Source organism: Saimiri boliviensis, chromosome 9, assembly GCF_048565385.1.
Source record: "Saimiri boliviensis isolate mSaiBol1 chromosome 9, mSaiBol1.pri, whole genome shotgun sequence".
Lineage (NCBI taxonomy): Eukaryota > Metazoa > Chordata > Mammalia > Primates > Cebidae > Saimiri > Saimiri boliviensis.
Genome location: NC_133457.1, coordinates 101,904,687 through 101,920,218, shown reverse-complemented (window position 1 = coordinate 101,920,218; position 15,532 = coordinate 101,904,687). Strand labels below are relative to the sequence as shown.

Here is a 15,532-nt window from a genome sequence, read left to right as displayed (position 1 = left end):
TTGAGATTATAGACATTTTGTTATTCTTTTTTCTTTAATAGATTTATTGAGACAATTCACATACTATACAAGTCCCACCATTTCAAATGTACAACTCAATGGGTTTTAGTATATTCACAGATATGTCAGCTACCACCACAACTATAAAACATTTTCATTATCCAGAGAAGAAACCACATACTCTTTAGCTATCACCCACTGCCTTCTTCATCCCATCCCAGCCCTAAGCAACCACTGAGCTCCATTCTGTCTTATAGATTTGCCTATTCTAGACTCTTCCTGTAAGTGTTTACCATACAGTATGTGTTCTCCTATGACTGGCCTCTTTCACTTGGCATAATGTTTTCAAGGTTCATCCACGTTGTAGCATGTGTCAGTACTTCATTCCTTCTTATTGCTGAATAACACATGCTACAGTCTGTCCGTTTACCAGCTGAGGGACATTTGGTTTGTTTCCACCCTTGGGCTATTATGAACAACGCTTCTATAAACATTGTTTCCTTAGTTTCATTTTGGGATTGCTCACTGCAAGTGTACAGAAATACAACGGGTTTTATTTCTTGCAACCTTGCTAAACTCGTTTGCTAGTTCTAATAATCTTTTAGTAGATTCCTTAGGATTTTCTCTATGTATTATGTTATCTGCAAATAGACAGTTTACTTCTTCCTTTCTAATCTAGATGTCTTTTATTTCATGTATTGCCTAATTGTCCTGGCTAGAACCTTCAGTACAAGGCCCAATAGCAGTGACGAGGGTGAACATCCCTGTATTGTTGCCGATCTTAGGGGGAAGGCATCTACTCTTTCACCATCAAGTATGATGTTAGCTCTGCGTTTTTTTTGTAGAAGATCTTTATCAATGGTTGAAAAAGTTCTCTTCGATTGCTAGTTGAACTATTGATATAAAACAATGTTGAATTTTGTCAAATGCTTTTTCTGCATCTTATTTTCCCTTTTTCTATTTTTCAGTATCTTGTTTTTCCATAATGAACATGTAGAATTTAAAAAGATAAACTATTATCATGAAAAAAAAAAGTGATTTTTCCCTCTTGAAGTGAGAGGTCATAGAATAATAGTGTCACTGGCTGCTGTTCTTGCAGATACTTCCCTAGGGAGTACAATTTTTCTATAATCTGCAATTATTTTTAAAAATGCTCTGAAGTAGAGAAGAGCAAGTCAGTCATTTCCTATCTTGCTACAGCTGGTAAATAAACCAACCAAACCAATAGGCAATATTTACTGAGCACCTACTTAGTATTGTGGTAGGCACAAGAGAAAAATCGTAAAAAATGGGTTCTGCTTCCAAAAATAAAAAGCTAAATCTGGGGAGACCAAAGTAATATGAAAGGATCAGAGAAAAGTATAAATCAGCATATAATTTTTCCCCATGTGTTTATTCAATCTACAAATATTTACTGGATATCTCTCATGTGATTGGGAAAGACTGGGTCCCAGTTTTCAAGCAGTTTACGTTCTCACTGCAGGAGACAAAGAGAAATCTAGACACCTGATAATGGTTAGTGTCAAAGAAATAAAACAAGGCCATGTGAAAGAATGACTGGCATGCATCTCTTCGATTCGGTTATTAATGCCTCCTAAGGAGTAACACTGTGCTGAGAACTGAGTGATAAGACGAATCAGTCATGTAATTTGAGCGGCAAGACAACACTGAAGGCAGAGGAACAGCAAGCACAGAGGTCCTGAAATAGAAACGAGCTGCAGACAGGAGACTGTGTTTGAGGCGGGCCAAGGAGCAGAGTGTTTCCAGCTTCAATCAGGGAGGGAAGCCTGGGCTACATGGGAGCCCCGAGAAGGCATCCAAGTGACGAAGCGATTCCAGAAGCAGAGGAGATGCAATCAACACATTGGTTCTGAGATTGGCATGTGTTACATGACAGTGAGAGGGACAGATTACATGTATTTGGGAGATTGTGGGGAAAAAATAATAGATATGTGAATATTTAAAATAAATGAACAAATAAGTAGGTAACAAAAGAGTAAGTTAAGTACAGTGTGCACACAACAGGGAATACTTTGGTCAGAGGAAGGAGACAGTTTCTGAAGAGATTCCAGTCTGTCAAAAATCAAAAGAAAAGACCACCAGCTGGGCGCAGTGGCTCACACCTATAATCCCAGTACTTTGGGAGGCCGAGGTGGACAGATCGCGGCTCACACCTGTAATCCCAGTACTTTGGGAGGCCGAGGTGGGCAGATCACTTGAGGTCAGGAGTTTGACACCAGCCTGGCAAACATAGTGAAACCCCGTCTCTAAAAAAATATAAATAAATAGAAAAAAAAAAGAAAAGACCACCAGATTCCACTATCAGGAAGCAACTAGCAACCTTCCAGAAAGCAGAGGTAGGGCAGAAGTGGGTTGAAAAAAGGAGGTGAGAAGGTAAGAGGGGTGAGTATAGGTTACACCTTAGTAAATCCTGGAGAAGGAACCCCATCAGCTTGAGAGGGAAGCCAGGTCAAGATTTTTTTCAATTACTATTTTTAAGAAAAGCCAGTGGTGATGACGAGACCAAAGATAAGGGAGAATTAAACAGCTGGAGGGAGGTGACTGGTCTTGCAAAAGAAAGCAAGACTCATAAAAAATGGGGTAGTACAAAAATTAGGCAGGTGTGGTGGTGGGCGCCTGTAATCCCAGCTACTTGGGAGGCTGAGGCAGGAGAATTGCTTGAACTGTGAGGCGGAGGTTGGAGTGAGCTGAGACAGTGCCACTGCACTCCAGCCTGGGTGACAGAGTGAGATTCCGTCTCCAAAAAAAAAAAAAAAAAAATGGGGTAATAACCCAGAGCCTTTCATGCAATTTCCCATGTGAAAGCCAAAGAAAAGGAATCAGAAATAATATCCCCTTTGGACAGCGTTTTGCAGATACAACACTATTAAAACACTGCACTATTAAACAGCTACTGGTCACAAAGAGTGCTATCCTGGGTCAGACTAGCCAGCCAGGACTGGGTCCCAATAGTGGAGGAAAGGAGAGCAGCTACATCCCAGGACTCCTCAATCCTGGGCAAACAGACAGAGCTGCCATCCTACTTCATGCTAACCTATTCCTATCTTCACTTCCCTTGTGGCTCAATCAAAACAATCCAAAGATACTTACAAATGACCTTCAATCCAACTATTGAGTTTCAAAGAAAAAAAAAGGCATATACTGTTGAGCATATGTCTTTATGCAGCCGGCATTATATTAGCAGCTAGGAGTTATATGGCCCTTGTCTTTAAGCAATTTAAGAAGAGGTAAACAAAAATGAGGATTTCAAAAGCCTGAAACAATGGAAATCAAGTCCAAGGAGGTGAGAAGAGGAGAAAACTTGCCTTATCTGGGAGAAGTCCTGAAGGTGTCAAATGGCAGGCGACTTCTGCACTGAGTCTAAGGAATGAGTATTGCCAGGCAGAGACGGAAGAGTGATGACACTGGTGGCAGTGGTGGCTGTACAGCACCTGCAAAGGTGTGTGCAGAGTGCAGGAGCGCGCCAGCCAGGGAACAAGAGGTAGTTCCGAATGGCCAGTGGTGGAAGACGACTGAGGAGAGGCTGGGAGGAACATGCTCATGACAAGCTCCACAGGGAACCCAGGCTCCATCCTGCAGATGCTGAGAGGGCATGAGAATTTCAGACAAAGGGGGCCCTGGACAGATACATTTGAGAAGGCTTAATCTGGCAGCAGTATGAAGAAGGGACGGGAATGACAGCGCTTGGGGGTAAGGGAGGACAGTTAGGAGATTCTGGCAACAACAAAAATGAGAAATGACCAGAGGTTCTAACTACGGCAATGGTATGAAAAAGTCCTATTTGAGAGAAATATGAAATCTTAAATATCAGGAGCCAGGTAAACAAGGCTCTGAACTCAGTAGGAAGGGATTTTTTGTATTAAGATGAAAATTCTAACAGAAACTTGTTTTCACTGCAGCTGGACTTCAGCATCTTACAAGCTTGAATTTATAAAGGTCATGACTAGGGCAGATAATCATGTAAGCAAAATTTAGGAAATTGAGATATAATATCTGCATTGTTTAGTCACTCAGGAAAAGGCCTCTGGAAATGAATGGCGGTCATAAAATAGGGCACCTTCAGTTACCACTCAGCATACGCTCAAACCATTTCACAAATAACGCAGAACTGTTTGAAATACAATTCAAAAGACTCTGGCTTAGCCAAGCCTCTCTTTTTTTCCTGCCTAAGCAAATTCAACAAACAAAAGATTTTAAAAGCAAAACCCTTCTTCAGGTAGGCAGTGTAAGACACATTTAGGGGGGCAGTAATTGCATATTGATCACCATTTAGGCAAGCAGCATGGAGGTGAACTTTGGAATATTCATTGGGCTTGAGTTCAGGCTTTTAGCAATCAATAGCTGTTTGGCCTGACTTTCTTGGGTTGACTTTATTTGAAATATTTATTCTACTGGAGGACAAGTAGTTTATCTTAGTCTTGTCTGGGTTCATCAGGCTGTCGGTCACGCCAGGACCAATGTGAATGCTAGCCTCTATAAAACTGGGGTGTTGTGGGAAATGGCTGAGAGTCATCCACTGCTCCCTATTCTGCACACAGTGAGCCTTCTGATGTGGGAGAAATGTTTTCTGTTGTAGTTTTAATTAGCTTCCTCTTTATTATGCAAAAATACTTTTGCTATGAACATAGATTCTGAGTATGATTTTCTTTGTTCATTTGTTCCTTCATCAAATATTTATGAGGTACCTAGCAGGTGCCAGATATTAAGTCCAGGATGCAGAGACAAGGCATAGCTCATTGCTCTGGAGAAGTCTGGTCCAGAGGGGAGACAGACTGAGTAAAGCTAAGTCCTACGGTGGAGGTATATATGCAAAGCAGAGAATGAATGCAGGAAGGAGGGCTGACCATGTCTGAGCTGGAGGGAGGACTCACAAAGGACATGATGCCTGAACCAAGCCTCGGAGGATGTTTTCCTTGCATAGTCAGAGAGGGAGAGGGTATTCCATACAGAAGGAAATAAGAGCACATGCAAAGACATGGGTAAGCATGGGACATTCAGGGAAGTGGAGCATGATACTGCTAAATTATAAAGAGTGAGAAGGCAGGCAGCAGCAAAACATAAGACAGGCTGATTTTTGAGCAGCAGAAAGATTACACTTGCCACAGTGTGTTGGACAATAATGGCGATGGGGCAGCAGAAGGAAGAGACAAACAATATTAGAGGCAGAAAAACTGGTAAGAGAGGCGAGGTGCAAAGGGCTGAGTTCTGATTGAATCTGAGATGCCTGTGGGACACGTCAGTGATGTCCAGCTCGAACTTACATGTCTGAAGTCCAGTAACGAAGTTAGCAATAGGGAAAATTTTGAAAGAGAGTCATCAAATCTATGTGCAGTAATTAATCCATGGTGTGAATAAGATTACCCTGGGAGGGTACAGAAAATATTCAGAACAGAAGGGTAGGACCTTGAAGGAAACTTATTTGGAGGACAAGTGAAAAGAGGTAAACTTCTCTCCTTTCTTGGACAAAGGAGATTGAATAATTAAAAAAAAAAAAAAAAAAGCAACAAGGTGTTCTTTAAAAGATTCTGTGAACCATAAACTGGTCCTGGCAAGAAATCTGCATAATGCCGTATGAGATCATATTTTGTTTGCTTTACAATGTGCATGATAAAGTTCACTTACATTACAGAACCTGAAATATAAGAGCACTTTACAGAATCCAGGATTTCTATGAATTAGACAGTAAGATAAATATGACCATAGCTAGAAGCTGGGATGGGTGTAAAAAAGAAAAACAGAAACAAAAAATAAATAAATAGTAAATATGACCATAGGCATATTGAGCATTTGTTATGGTCAAGATGATGCCACTAAATGCAGTGACAGGAAGAGATGTGCACCGTCAGTGCCCGTGAACCTATATGAGCCGGCTCCAACACATCACTGCTCATCTCACCCCTCCGCCCACCACAGACCTCACACTTGGTCATGTGACTGTGTGTGGCCAATAAACCGTGAATGCAAGTAACATGTGCACTTCAGAGGAGAAGTTTTAGGATTTCTTGCATGATGTGGTCTCTTCTCTGTACCATGAGACAGGCATGGACCATGAAGCACTGCTCCTTCAGCCTAAGTCCTGAAATAAAGAAGGTGTAGAGCTGGGCTTCTGATGGCCAGTGACGAACGAGCCATGAGTGAAAAATAAACATTTGTCACTGAAAGTCCTTGAAATTTTAGGTTTGTTATTGCAACAATTAACAATGTTCTGACTGATGTCTGATATGTGATAGAGCAAAGTTGTTAAATATAAGATCATTACACAAAAGTTAATTGCATTACTATCCACCGGGAATAAAGAATAAAAAATATAGTTTAAAAAGTCATATACTGCTGGACTTGTACTCTGGGCCAAAATGGGATAACGAGGACTGGATTTACATCCTCCCTAACCCTGAAAGTTTAAAAAAAAAGAACAAAACAATGGTTTTTAGACACCTGACATCAGGCAGCACAAGACAGTGATCCCGATGGGAGGACAACACATGCAATGAGCCCAACTAACCCCTCGGAGCATTTCCAGGCCTCAGAGAAGGGAAGACACAGGGCTGGGAGTCCAGGCAGACCAACGCAGCTAGAGTTCACAGGGCCACCGCAGAGGACCACAGCAGAGCACTAGCTGCACAGAGATCTACAGAGGGCCACCTTCCAGTCTCCAGTACTGACAACCACAAGCATGTGAGAAAACTAACCACAGCTGCAGAAAGAAGCTGCCTAGGAGAAGGAAGAGAAGGCGATCCCAGAACTCACAGAGGGCCAGGAATAGTTTGTATTCCCACCAGTTATGCTAGAAAACCCTGATTAATTCACAGTGCACCAGGTGGAGTATTAAGATGGGTAGTGTGCTTCAGCAGCGAGGCATTATTAGCCATAGACTAATCTGGTCCTGCCTAACAGAGCTTAACAGTAAGTCTCAAAAGGACCAAACTATTTCCAAGTAACTTTCTATCTTAGAACCAAGCTTCATAACATTTATAAAAATATCCCTCCAAAAAAAAAAAAAAAAAAAAATCCAACATCTAACAAGGTAAAATTCACAATATTTGAATTTCCATAAAAAATTACTAGAGACTCAAAGAAGAACCATACGACCCACAGAGAGGAGAAAAAAAAAGCAGTAAAAATAACACAGGTGGCAGAATTAGAAGACGAAGACAGTAAAAGTATAATTTAATTACAATTGATATGCAAACTAAAGAAGGTTGAGAAAAACTTCAGCATGTTAACTAGAAACATGGAAGAAAAGATCAAACTGAGCATCGACAAAGGAGAAATACAGTAGATGATACTAGCACTGCAGAAGAAAAGGAAGACTGAACTTGAGAACATGATAGAAATTGTCAAAAATAAAACAGAGAAAAGACAGTAAACAATGAACAAATGATCAGTGAACTATGGTTGGAAATATTCAAATGGCTTAATATACATGTAATTATATTTTATAACACAATTTATAATTATATAATATATAATTGTATCATATACATATAATTGTATTCCCTGCAAGGCAGATGGGGGCAAGAAAAAATGTTTGAAAAATGTAACTGTCCAACCTGGGCAACATGACAAAACTCTCTCTCTACTGAAAATATTTTTTAATATTAGCTGGGCACAGTGGTGCATGCCTGTGTAGTCCCAGCTAACTGGAAGGCTGAGGTGGGAGGATCACTTGAGCCCAAGAGGCAGAGGAGGCGGCAGAGGCTTCAGTGAGCTGAGACTGCACCACTGCACGCCAGCCTGGGCAACAGAGTGGGACCTTGTCTCAAAAAATATATATATATATATAACTGAAAAATGTCCACCTGTGATGAAAACAGATCCAAGAAGCTCAACAAACCTCAAACACCAAAGATGTGAAAAAAACGACACCAAGGCACATCACAAACAAAACCAGCGATAAAGAGGATATCCTAAAAACAGCCAGAAAAAAGGCAGGAGGACAATTACATACAGAGTTACACATATAGAAAGACTTCTTGGCGAAAACCAAGAAAGCCAAAAGGCAGTGGAACAACTGAGAGTACTGAAAGGAAAAAAACCAAACAAACAAAACCAGAAAAACCCTATCAACCTAGAATGCTATAACCTGGTAAAAATAGATTTCACACATGAAGGCAGTCAGGCATGGTGGCTCATGCCTGTAATCCCAGCACTTTGGGAGGGCAAGGCAGGAGGATCACTTGATGCCAGGAGTTCAAGACTGGCCTGGCCAACATGGCCAGACCCCTGTCTCTACTTAAAATGCAAAAAAAAAAAAAAAAAAAAAAAAAAAAAAGCCAGGTATGGTGGTGGGCACCTGTAATTCTAGCTACTTGGGAGGCTCAGGCAGGAGAATCACTTGAACCCAGGAGGTAGAGTTTGTAGTGAGCCAAGAATGTGCCACTATACTGCAGCCCGGGTGACAGAGTGTGATTGCCTCAAAAACAAACAAACAAACAAACAAACGAATCCCCCCAAAACAATAGCCAGGCGTGGTGGTGCATGCCTATAATCCCAGCTACTCAGGAGGCTGAGGCACAGGAATTGCTTGCATTCGGGAGGTGGAGGTTACAGTGAGCTAAGATTGTGCCACTGCACTCCAGCCTGGGTGACAGAGCAAGACTGTGTCTCAAAAGAAAAGAAAAGAAAAAGATGAAGGCCAATCTTTTTTCAGTCATACCACAGCTGACAGAAGTCATCACCAATAGACCAGCACTACCAGAGATATTAAAGGAAGTCAGTTAGGCAGAAGGAAACTGACCCCAGATGGAAATCTGAATCTACACAAAAGAATGAAGAGTACAGAAAATGGCAAATAAGTGGGTGAATACAAAAGACTTTTTCAGGCCGGGTGCGGTGGCTCATGCTTGTAATCCCAGCACTTTGGGAAGCCAAGGCGGGTGGATCACAAGGTCAGGAGTTCGAGACCAGCCTGGCCAAAACGTTGAAACCTCGTCTCTACTAAAAATACAAAAATTAGCTGGGCGCGGTGGCATGCGCCTGTAATCCCAGCTACTCAGGAGGCTGAGGCAGGAGAATCACTTGAACCTGGGAGGTGGAGGTTGCAGTGAGCCAAGATCGTGCCATTGCACTCCAGCCTGGGTGACAGAGTGAGACTCTGTCTCAAAAAAAAAAAAAAAAAAAAAAGACTTTATAACAACAGAAGCATAAAAACCTGGAGAAAGAAATAGAAGTTCACTCCCATAAGGTTTTACCCCAGAGGTGTGTGCATGCACTTCTGGTGCCTCATCTTGTTCTAAGGATACCTGTCTTGTTGGATTAGGGTCCCACTCTTAAGGCCTCATTTAACCTTAATTACCTTCTTACAAGTCCCATCTCCAAATTCAACGAATGAATTTGAGTGGGGAGAGGGGTCACAGTTTAATTCATAACAGAAGGTAAAAGATACCATGCTAGCACTAATTAAGAAAGCTATGGTGTTTATATTAATATAAAACAAAGTAGATTTTAGATCAAAGAACATTACCAGGGATCAAGAAAGTTATTTCATAATAATAAAAGGGTCAATTAAACAAAAGAATATATAATCCTAAAAGTTTAAGTAACTAAAAGAACTCAAAACACATGAAGCAAAAGGTGATAGAACTGAAAGGAAAAATAGACATATCCAGAACTATAGTTGGAGGTTTAATAATTGATAGAATAAGACAGAAGGTCTGTAAGAATAAAGACGACTTGAACAACATGATCACCAATTTAACCTATTTGACATTTATTAAGCATTCCACCCAACAGCAGCAGAATACACATTCTCTTCAAGTATACAAGGATTATTTAGTAACATAAGAGTGTATTCTGGGCCAAAAATAAGTCTTAACAAATTTTGAAAGGTTCAAATCAGACAAAGTATGTTCTCTGACCACAATGAACAGCATGAAAGTAGAAATCAATAACAGAAAGATATTCAGAAAATTCCCAAATTCTTGGAAACTAAACAACATACTTGTAAATAACTCACTGGTCAAAGAAGAATCAGAAGATAAATTACTATTCTGAAGTGAATAAAGATTAAAAATACAACATACCAAAATGCATATGACATGGCTAAAGCAGCAATTAGAGGGAAATTTATAGCAATAAATACCTACAGGTTGAGTATCCCTTATCCAACATGCTTGGAACAAGAAGTGTTCCAAATTTTGATTTTTTTTTCAAGTTTTGCAATAATTTGCATTATACTGGTTAGGCATTCCTAATCAGAAAATCTAAAATTCAAAATGCTCCAATAAGCATTTCCTTTGAACGTCATGTTGATATTCAAAAGTTTCAGATTTCTGGAGCAGTGTGTAAGAAAAAGAATAGCAAATTAAACACCAAGTAATGTAAAGAAAAGAAATAATGAGATTAAATGCCCAGCAATATGGTATGTTCCTATAGTACCAGCTACTTAGGAGGTTGAAGCAGGAGGATCTTTTGAGCCCAGGAGTCAGAGGTGAGCCTGGGCAATATAGTAAGAACCCATCACACACACACACCCCACACCACACACATACACACACATGCATGTGCACACACAGAAAAAATACAGACCTGAGCAGAAATTACTGAAATAGGAAACAGAAAAACAATGAAAACAAAACTGTTCTGAGATCAGTAAAACTGATAAACCTCTAACCACACTGATCAGAAAGAAAAGACATAGATTACCAACATCAAAAAAAAGAAACAGTACATCACTACAGATTCTACCAATTTTAAAAGGATAATATGAAAATATTTATGAACACCTTTTTGCCAGTAGTTTGACAACAGACAAAATGAATAAATGTCTTGAATGACACCAATAGAAAAAAGTTAATGGAACAAATGAAAAATTATACTTCATGAAAATGGAAAAATTTTCAAAACATTGTTATGAAAAGCAAGCCATGAGCTGGGAGAAAATATCTGTAAAACACATATCTGACAAAAGGTCTTACGCAATAAAGTGTTCCCCAACCTCTCTGGTACCAGGGACCAGTTTGATGGAAGACAATTTTTCCCCAAGGGCAGGGAATGATTTCGGGATGAAACTGCTCTACCTCAGGTCATCAGGCGTTTGATTCTCATAAGGAGCGCACAACTTCAATCCCTCACATGCACAGTTCACGGTAGGATTTGCACTCCTATGAGAATCTAATGCCACTGCTGACCTGACAGGAGGCAGAGCTCAGGCAGTAATACTCATTCACCTGCTGCTCACCTTCTGCTGTGCAGTCCGGGGGGTCAGGGGGTAAACGCTGATAAAAATCATATAATATGTAAAGAACTATTAAAATTCAGTAGGACAAATAACCCCTTACCCCCCAAATGGGCTAAAGATTTGAAGAAACACCACCAAAAAAGATATATAGATGGCAAATTTGGACCTGAAAGGACACCTGCATCATATGTCATGAGGGAAAAGCAAATTAAAACAATGGTTAAAACAAAAAAGACTGACCGTACTGCTCCACGTGGAGCAACTGGAACTCCCACGCACTGCTGCGGAATTTAAAAATGCTATAACCATTTTGTAATACAACCATTTTGTAAACAGTTTGGCAGTGTCTTAAAAAGTTAACTGTATACGCAACATATGACCCAGCAGTTTAACTAAGTATTTACCTAAGAGCTATTAAAAATGTCTGCCCAAAGATTTGCACATGAAAGCTCACTGCAGAACCATTCATAAGAGCAAAAACCTGAAAACCCAAATGTCCTTCAACAAGTGAATAAACAAACTGCGATATAACCATATAATGTAATGCTACTCGGCAGTGGAAAAGGAACTAATTATTGATACACAACATGGACGAATCTCAAAATAATTAGTGAGTGAAATAGGTCAGACCAAAAAAAGAACATACTATATGATTCCATTTACATAAAATACTATAAAATGCAAACTAATACATAATGGACAGAAAGCAAATCAATGGTGGCCTGAAGACACTGAGGTGGGGGAGAGGATTACGAAGGGGCACAAAGAAACATTCGGGTGTGACAAATACGTTCACTCTCATGCTTGCACTAGGGTATAATGGATGGGTCTATACATGTTGCAACACTCACCAAATCGTACACTTTAACTATGTACAATTTAAACTACACTAGAATGATGAATAGCTATCAGGTCTGATGGAAGAGCTCAGACAGCCCTTACACCACTTTCTGCCAGGTAATCTTGATTCAGTTTATCTGCCTTCTTCACCACAGCACTTTCCCATTTATTAAAAGGTAATGTCAGCCTGGAGGACTGTTGGAAGGATTACTTTGTGGTTTTGGAGTATTTTTCTGGTTCCTAGAGAACAGGTGCAAACTACTGTTATCCATCTAAGGGAGAACGGTAATATTAAACTTGAAGGGGGAAGAGAATGCTCCTTGTTAGACAAAGGAGTGTACAGCTTGGAACACAACTTGTATACGGCCCCGTCAAGATGCACAGCTGACTTCTAAAAGATTTCCATTATTATTTTGCTTTTGCATTTGAATCCTGGGAGACTGGAGGTTAGAACAAAAGACTATTTCTTGAAAAACTGTAAAGGACGACAGGAATAATAGTCTGGACCTTCACATGTTCATTAGGAACAAAAGTAAAGTAGAGAAAGGAAAAGAATGAGGCCAGGAGCGGTGGCTCATGCCTATAATCCCAGCACTTTGGGAGGCCAAGGCAGGCAGATCATCTGAGGTTGGGAGTTCAAGACCAGTCTGTCCACTATGGAGAAATCTTGTCTCTACTAAAAATACAAAATTAGCTGGATGTGGTGGTGCATGCCTGTAGTCCCAGCTACTTGCGAGGCTGAGGCAGGAGAATCGCTTGAACCTGGGAGGCAGAGGCTGTGGTGAGCCGAGATCACGCCATTGCACTACAGCCTGGGCAACAGAGTGAAAGTCTGTCTTAAAAAAAAAAAAAAAAAAAAGAAGAAGAAGGGAACAAAAATCCAAACTTCCCCAGGCTGGCCTATCTATACGCTTTGCCATAAGCTCACAGTTCAGAATTGGGCCTGCAAAAACTTACTGTGCACATATTATAGCATTGCCATTTTATTTGTTTTCTTCATCAGAGACATTTTTCTTCAGGTTAAGGAAACTCTTATAGAAAAACCTAGGAAAAAAAAAAATCTGGTGCTTGCTGGAACAGATGTGGCTGTGTATCTCCTTTTTCTTTTTTTGCCTTTACAGTTAATAACCAAGATGGGTTCACTGTATTTATGCTACATAACCCAAAGCTGCATTTGTACACATCCCCTGGGATCATGGTGGTCTCTTCTCTTTCTAACCGGAACAGGGTTTTACAGCAGAAGTAATAAGCTTCATGTCAACATTTTCAAGGAAACTGACAATATAATTCTTTTGTCTCCCAGTGGCTCTGCTGCTCCTTAAAGAACACTGAAGGGTTCTGATACAAGGACGTACTGTTAAGAAGTGCTTTGTGGTGGCAAGAAGCAAACGATTTAGAGTGCAGGCTATAATTAAACCTGATATATTAGAATCTTCTATTTGTAGCAAACATCTCACCAAAGAGAGGTATTTGTAATGAAGAAACAAACGGAAATGGCAAACCAGCCTCCCTCCAGGGACAATGGAACACTGTTATAGCTCCATCCCCAAGTAAGTATAATTTTGTCTTATTTTTTGTGGATTAGAACCCTCTGAATCTGATCACTTTGTTAATTAGCACAATAAACTATGACTTAGTGAATTTTATTTTACTCTCAAACATCCCAGACTATGAAACTCCCACTTGGTTCATGATCATGTGTTAATTCTTCTGTTGCTTGCCAAAACCATCCAAACATCCTTCGTGTAACCTAACTCTTGACTATCAAACCCAAAGAACGAGGCCGGGCTGTCCGATGCACAAAGGAGCATTTCCTTCTACATCAGAGACTCTGGTCCTCTCTGCCTTTCAGCACACAATTCTCCACTGCTTCTGAGGTTCTGCGTCTTCCTCTCTTACTTCATCTTTTCTTATCAAAGTGTTATCAAAACACTGATGTGACCAAATGAGAAATCCCTTTTCTTTTTTTGGTTCCTATACTCTAGGATGGCTGCCTGCTGCTTTTTTCACAGCATGAGTTCCACTTTTAAACATCACCTCAACAATCTTCTCTTCTTTTCCAAGATGTCTTCATCTGTCCTTTGGCAAAGACAGAAAAACAAAAAAGCTTTTCTTCTTATTGATTCTGTCAAGCACTGTGAAATCCAGACAGTCTGAGCACAGGAATGGAGAAAAGTCATCTGTGTGACAGGGTAAACTACAGGAGGGCTGGGAGGTAAGGGCAAGTAGGTACTCGTGCTTCACAAACAGCTCCCGAAAACGAAAGCTCAGAGACCACAAATCTGCATGAAGGACTTCTCTGAACCTTGAGAAGAAAGATGATTAGAATTGAAAACCTAAATACAACCCTAAATACCTAGGAGGGTAATGGAAGAAGAGAGTTGAGAGGCAAAGGGGAATAAGCGCATTTGTGGAACTCGTGCAGCTTCTGTTCTGAAGCCCAGCACGGCACAGGCCAAACAGGGCAGTGACCCGAGGACTCGAGCGGACTCCTAGCCTCCCCCGAACCTCACGATCAGGATTGCAGCCACACTATGGCCCGGTTTGTGCTCTCCATGCACTGAAAAATTTGACAGGGAAAACAGAACTAAATACGTTCGGGCAAGAGACTGAGTTCTCGGCAACAGGCTTTTTATTCCTTTCTTTGGGTTTATGTATAGAGTTTGCCAGAAATTCCTTGGGCCAATGATTCTAAACAGCAAAATGTTTCTCATTAATTTAGAAAATGTCCACAGAAAAACAAATGTGTATCTTTTGCTAGGTACTGGAGCTACAAAGAGGAAGAAGACCCTGTCTCTGCTCTGAAAAGTATTACAGTACGATTGGAGACACGGCCATGCAACTTATCATACATGGCGGAAAGTGCTCCAACAGAGAAAGCGAAGGATGCTGGCAGCCAACCCTCAAAACTTAGGGATGGGGATGTGAGGACAGACGTGGGGGAAGTGACATAGAAGAAAATTGCTGCTTAGACAAGTTTAAGCCTAAACATCAAAGGCGAGTCACCAAAATAATAATAACAACAATGAAATGTGTCAAGGGATCTAAAATAGTTTAGAGAGTAGACTGTAAATGTGCAGAAAGGAAAGAATGAGAGAGATGGTGGTAGGAGGATTAGGCAGCAGCCAGACCCTAAAGGGACCAGAAACAATTCTGAATGTTCATAGACAAAGAAATAAAGCCACATTTCTAAAAAACTAAAGGTAATCACGAATAGAAATAATAATATTTTCAAAATCTCCAAAGAAGGAAAATAATGGAGGTGAAAAAAGGTAAGACAAAACAAAATAAAACCATCATGGAAATCATAAAACAGAATAATCAGGAAAACGGCTAAACAGAATAGTCATTACAATAAACACAGTTAAATTCATCTACTGAAACACAAACTTTCACACTGGATTAAAAACTCAGTTACGTGTCTTCAACAAGAGTTAACATGTCACACAAAATGACATAAAAAGCTAAAGTTGTAGGGTAGCAGGTGCCTAG

At 40.3% G+C, this 15,532-nt stretch overlaps 1 protein-coding gene across 2 annotated transcripts in view; it reads right to left on the bottom strand.

Annotated features, from left to right (window-relative positions):
* The window catches only part of CTNNBL1 (catenin beta like 1), a 180,595-nt gene that overhangs the window by 71,383 nt on the left and 93,680 nt on the right, over positions 1-15,532 (bottom strand). The gene's annotated exons all lie outside the window — the stretch shown is intronic.